Here is a 6391-nt window from a genome sequence, read left to right as displayed (position 1 = left end):
AAGCCACAGTGACCTCCTATGACAGCAATAACGTAAATACAACATTGAGTTTTTTAGACGTCTGTTCATGCGAGTTACAGGTTTCATTTAACCTGCAGAGATGGAAATGTAAATATCTTTTACGTGCAGCCACATGGCAATCTGCTTTTTGCAAGTTGAGGTTTTGTTTGTGTGGTGTTTTTCTCTCTAAATATGAAAATCTTGAAGTCAAACTATTGCAGTGTGTGCCATAAAATTCAAAAGTTTAATTTTAGGACACAAAAAAGCTGAGAAATATCAAAGCAATAGAGTGGATTATATTAGGATTGAAATCAGCATGGCTGAAATGCCATATCCAATAAAAGCAGACATCTATTGTCAGATGTCTACTGGGAAGATGTTTAGAATATCTTTTTCCCAGCTCCTTGAAATGTTAATGCAGGTCTTGTTTTTGAGTTAGAAACAAAATCCTTTCTGCTGGAAGCCTCATTTTGTCAAAGCAGGGAGGAGTCACATTTCCATACCAAATGTAGGGTGAGAATGAAACAACTATTAAGGAAATTCTGAACAGGAGTCTAATGATAAAAAAGGCAGTTGCCAAGGTAATATGCAAAACAGTCTCATTGACTCTGAGTTGAACTATGAGAACCACCTTTAAAATGGAGGCTGGAGATATAAAACCAAAACCTGCTGACTGGAAATTTGGAAAAAACTTTGCTATGTCGCTTTGTTTGATAGTATTAATTATCCAATAAACAAAAAGAAGAATTACAGGTCAGTTATACCATTGAAATACTCTTCACACATGTATGCATCAGTCGGTGATGATGATATGAATACAATGTTCTTTCATTACAGTTTTAAATCATATAGTTGTATATATCGCAGTGTAGTAAACTCTTTCAACTAAGTTAAAATTGAGAAACAGTATAGAGATAAATAACCAGTCATAAACCAAATCGGTTTTTGGTGTGGTTTATCTGGTGAAATAAACATGTGGATGATCAAAGTGCACGTTATTAAAGGTTGATGCAAAAAAAGTGGAAATTCAGTTTTACTATGAAGTCCCGCCTAATAATTTGCAGCCTTGCTTGGGATTTATTGGATATTAAATGTAGAGATACTTCGCAAATTGCCCAACCACTTCCACCAGTAATAATACTCCAATAATATAACATAATAAAACACATTCTGTTGCATAATGAGTACTTTTACTTTTGCATGTAGAAGTAGGCTACTTGTTGCTGAATGCAGGACTTGAGTATTTTGTAATATGTTCACTCGAGTAAATGATCTGAAGACTTCTTCCATTGCAAATGATATTATCAATGACATACTGTACATGTTTGCCTTTAAGTCCAAGGGGACTCAAAAAACCACTAGAGGGAGCAACGATAAACAAATGCAAAGTGTTGAAGTTGTGCTATTAGAGTTAATATCTTCTTTTATCTGCAGTTTACAGCTTCAACACAGGACTAATGCTTTATTGTGCGCTTATAACTTTATTTTTTTAAAGATTATTTTCGTGGCATTTTTAGGCCTTTATTTACAGGACAGCTGAAGAAATGAAAGGGGAGAGACGTGCAGCAATGGGCCGCAGGTCAGAGTCGAACCCTGTCCCGCTGCATCTAGGAGTAAACCGCTGAATGTGGCGCCTGCTCTACCAACTGACCTATCCGGGCGCCAAATCTTATTGTTTTAGTAATTGAAATGATCATGACGGTATTTCGGAATTTAGCAAATACTTAATAAGTACTTATTAGATCAGATATTTCTACACTAAGGCCAGTTTTTTTTTAAATCTTTAACCTCTCCTGTTGAATTCTGTCCTCTCACAGAAAGTGTCTGACTGAACATCAATACAAGTGGACAACGGAAGACAATGTCTGCAGAGCCTCTTCAGATGGATATTGACCAAACAGGGGAAAAAGCTGATGGAATTTCATTGACCTCTGGCAAACTGCACCGTGTTACACAGCCAGATCAATGTCCGCTCTCCCTCTTTTCTCCATTCACCTCTCTGGGGGACTTTTTATTGCTCAAACTTGTTCTTGTTGGGGAAGGGAGAGGCAGTGGAGCACCTGAAAACGTTGACAGATGTGTGAGAAAGTGTTCTGTAAGGCTCCTCACGATTGTTGGTAAGTGTGTTTGATCTGCGAGATTGAAGGACGGCGAGCCAAGGTTTCAGCGGCTGTAGGCCAATATTCCTCTTCTGACTTCAGAGGGAATGTAATAAATAGAGAGATTCTGTGATGAGGAAGATCCTACACAGATGCTGCATGTGCTTCTCTCGATCTGAGACACATTTTGTATTCATGTTGTTGACGTACTGCCTTTATGTTCTGTGACCAAGGTCAACGGTTGGAAATATCTGATTAAATCCCTCTGGTTGATTTGTGACTCTGAATTTTATGAGGAACAAGTGTGCTGGGTCAAAATCCCTGACTTACAACAGTCACAACAAAGATGTTGTCAGTGTTTCATGTCTGCTGTGGTGAGAAATCTGTCAAGTCTGAAGCTAAGAGCAACAAAGGCGTTTGATGAGTCAGACATTAGTTTGATCAATAAATTCTTATGATCATATTCTTATGTTCAGTTTATTCTTATTTAATTTGAATGCAGTCATATTCCAATTTTCTCATTCCAGTGTCATCCACATCTGGATCATCTAGTCAAATGAATATTACCAACTAAAAAAAATTCAGTTTTTTCTCAACAGCTCAGGTTGCTGAGAAAATAAAACAATTTCAAAGGTTTCTTCAAGAGTATGAAACTAACAAAGTTTCAGAAAAACAAAAACAAGATACAAATGAATTCATGGCGGTGACTTCTGAGCTGTTCACAAAACAAAAGGGAACACAAGCTGCTCTACGGAATAAGAAGAGACTTTAAGTGATCATGTTTCAATTAGTGAAAAGATTGTATTATCATTCTTCCGGTGAGAAGCAATATGTCAGCCGTGCAGGTCATTGGATTTCAAGACTCGTGGGTGAAGGAATTTGGTCAATCACGAAACAGCCAATTGATTTTCCTCTCTTTATTTGCAGAACTTGGCATACGGCAGAAGGAAATTTTCTCTCCCTGGGCACACTGATTGAATGTAATTTTGTCTTTGCGCAGGAAGCACACTTACCACCTGTTTTCTATTTTCTTGGGTTGACATTTGGGGATATAAGATACGTATGTGAAATGCTCTAGACAAGAAAAATAGTGTAGTAAACAGTGTGGTTTGACTTGGAGGAGTCCTGTGATGAGTGGTACTGGAGTGTTATGAGGAGATTAAAAAGAGAAATATTTGAAGTGTGCTGAATGTCAAATCAAATCAGTCATTTGTAAAGCAACATTTCTTTCATGCATTCAACATCATTTCTATAATCCTCTGAAATTCAGGCTCAACATGCAGGGGAATGTTTATAAACTGGCTTGGCAATAATAAGCTGTATATTATTAATGTTTGCTTTGAGGTACATATTGTTATTAATTTATGATTAATTATTAAATATTTAAACGTATTGATCCAGTATTCAAATTGGAAACACCAGGGAGTAGCTGTGCATCCCTTGCCAGCCCTCTGGTCCCTCCTCTGTCAACATGCCCAGAGTTTAATTAGATTATCATGTATATGTGTTTTGCTTTCCAGTGACCTGGAACAGGAGTGTGTTCAGCAGTATGACACCACTGCCATGGGACGAACCAACACATGGTTCAATATGAGCAGCTCTACTCGTTTTAATCAAGACAACACACACACACAAACACACACCCGCCCACACACAAATTCAGTTATGTTGCAATGTGATGCTTGAGTGATCTCGCATTACATATTTAGCTTTGATTTGAACCATATGCAGTATGAACACAGAGAACATGTTTTCTTACAAGCAGAGTAATACTGCAATAAGCGTCCAAGGAAACTCAGCGGTGACGTCATAGGGACTATTAGAATATGAATATATATAGTCCAAGTAAAAGAACCCATTTAGAGCTATTGTAGGGTTTCACTCTTTGGGGAGTGTCTGGCCTGGAGCCTGAAAATCCTGCTCTCTGTCAAAATCCATATGGTTCAGTGCTGCCTATGGAAACACACACATGCATAATCCCACACATACATGTGCTTGCATGGACACCCTCAGATTCTAACATGTGCACACACGCAAGCATGCAAATTCATATGAGCACAGAAAAACACAAAGCAAGTCCTCACACACTTGCTCACAGAGGGAGTGAGGGCTATCTGTGGGCCCAGTCATGCTTCACCCATGCAGAGGTGTCTGTTAGCAGAGGGAGTTATCATTGGCCATGGAGGCTTATTCCTCTGCCAGGAAATAACTGATAACAGAGCACAGCCACGACCGGCTCGCACAGCAGCAGCACATGTAGAACCGGGCCGAGATGAAGGAATGATGGCAAATATGTGCACATGTATCATAAATTACAGCTCGGGCCGTCCCTCCTTTAGCCTTTTTACTAATGACATTTGTTTATGTTCCATTAGCTCTGAAAGGGTAAACAGGATTGAGGAAGTAGCTCACTCTGAGGTAAAACCGCATTTTCTGATTTAATATCTTAAACATTATTTGTTGTAATGTCAAGCTGCAAAATGAAAATGCCCAGATATAATTAGCGTGGAGGGAAATTGATGATTTGTGTGATCGCCCGAGAGAGAATCATAACTTTGAGTCATATGCTGTGGTATTTATTTAATTGATTTAACGTATTCACTGCAATGCCATACTGCCATAATCGCTTTCTGTGTGTGCAAGGGAAATGGGAAGGGTTTTAAAATACCTCACATTTCTTGACAACTGAAGGACCAAGAATCTTCGAAGGGTTGAGAGTTTGCTTTTTTCAACGGAAACGCTCATGAGGTTGAAGGTATGATGTGTAACATTTCCACATTAAAATGGCTAAAATCAAACTACGTTATGGCATCATGTGCCCTTTGTACATGCGTCAACTTTTTCATGTCTGTTTTCCTGTCATCCTACATTCTTGATATAAAGAAAGAAAGATTGGGGCGTCTGGGTGGATCACCTGGTAGAGCAAGCGCCCATATTAAGAGGCCCTTTGCTGCATGTCATTCCCTCTCTCTTTTTCCTTTCATGTCTTCAGCTGTCCTGTATAAGTAACTGCCCAAAAACTAATCTTAAAAAAAAAGAAAAGAAATATTGTAAATAGCTATTTTTGCTATCAAATTGCAGTAAAGGGAGATAGACTTTGCAAATGCAGTTTAAATGGTAAAAATACGTTCAGCCACTGTGGAGATTACAATGTTTAAGGCAAAAACAATGTCTTCCTACAAATTTGAGAGCGCAGCAAAATTAACGGTCTCCAGCTAGAAATGAAAACTTTATACTATCTAGCTCTGTCTGACATGAAGAACCCATTATTAAAAAAATATGAATGAATTCAAGTGATACAATTGACAGCCGGTAGCAACAGTGACTAATTTTTGTGGAAACTACGTGAACTGCCACACGGCTCAATGAACAAGCATTAACATAAACCCTATGGGGAAACAATTACCTAAGATGAAAGTTCACATACCTTTCACAAATGAGATTGTGCTAGCCTGTCCTCCATTATTTTTTTTATGTTGAAATGGTAATGAATGGACAACTATTACAACATTGTTAGACACACCTTCAGTCTGAGTCCAAAGCCTTTAGATGTTCTCTGGAATATATCTCTAAATAAAGGCAAAAAGGACTAAATCTGCTCCCAACCACATGTTATTCAAACAAGTCCAATCGACAGAAACCAGCACTTTGATTAATTGATTCTTTGATTCACTTTTGTCTTTGTTTCTGGGACCAGGAGGCATCGAAGCCAAGGCTGCAGATAAGATGTACAGGTTTGGAAAAATCTTTTTAAACAGCTGTTGTGCCCTGGTCTCAAGGTTGGCTGCTTCATACTGAAGCAGCGTTATCTCGTCTTGGAATGAATGTCAATGCTCAATAAAAGCTTACTGCAAATTCAGTACAATGGTGATCTATTGTTTTCAGGGTTTTGCTTTTATAACAGTGGGTGATATCTGGAGTGGTATTCAGTGCACTGTGAGCAGTCAGACCTAGGGCATAGTTCAAGTGACTCTGTACGCAATTGGTTAGTCCTTCAACCAATCAGACCAACGATCCGGGTGACATAGAAGCGACAGCGACATTTACTGTAGGTAAGCAAACGGAGGATTTTCATTCATTCTTTTTTTTTTACCTTAAAACGTGTATAAAATAAAAAAAGAAAGAAAATAATTTTACTCTTTTGTCATAGAAAAAATTGATTAGTGTAAAGTCACTTAAATTATACAAACTGTGAAGATGAGAAGTTGGTATTTTCTGCATTGGTGTTTGACGCTAGTGTTGTTACTCTCAGTGTGTTCTGAAAGACTGTGTGTTATCTAGATGAGGATTGT

This window comes from Etheostoma spectabile, chromosome 10 (assembly GCF_008692095.1).
Source record: "Etheostoma spectabile isolate EspeVRDwgs_2016 chromosome 10, UIUC_Espe_1.0, whole genome shotgun sequence".
NCBI lineage: Eukaryota > Metazoa > Chordata > Actinopteri > Perciformes > Percidae > Etheostoma > Etheostoma spectabile.
This window is presented reverse-complemented; position numbering follows the sequence as displayed.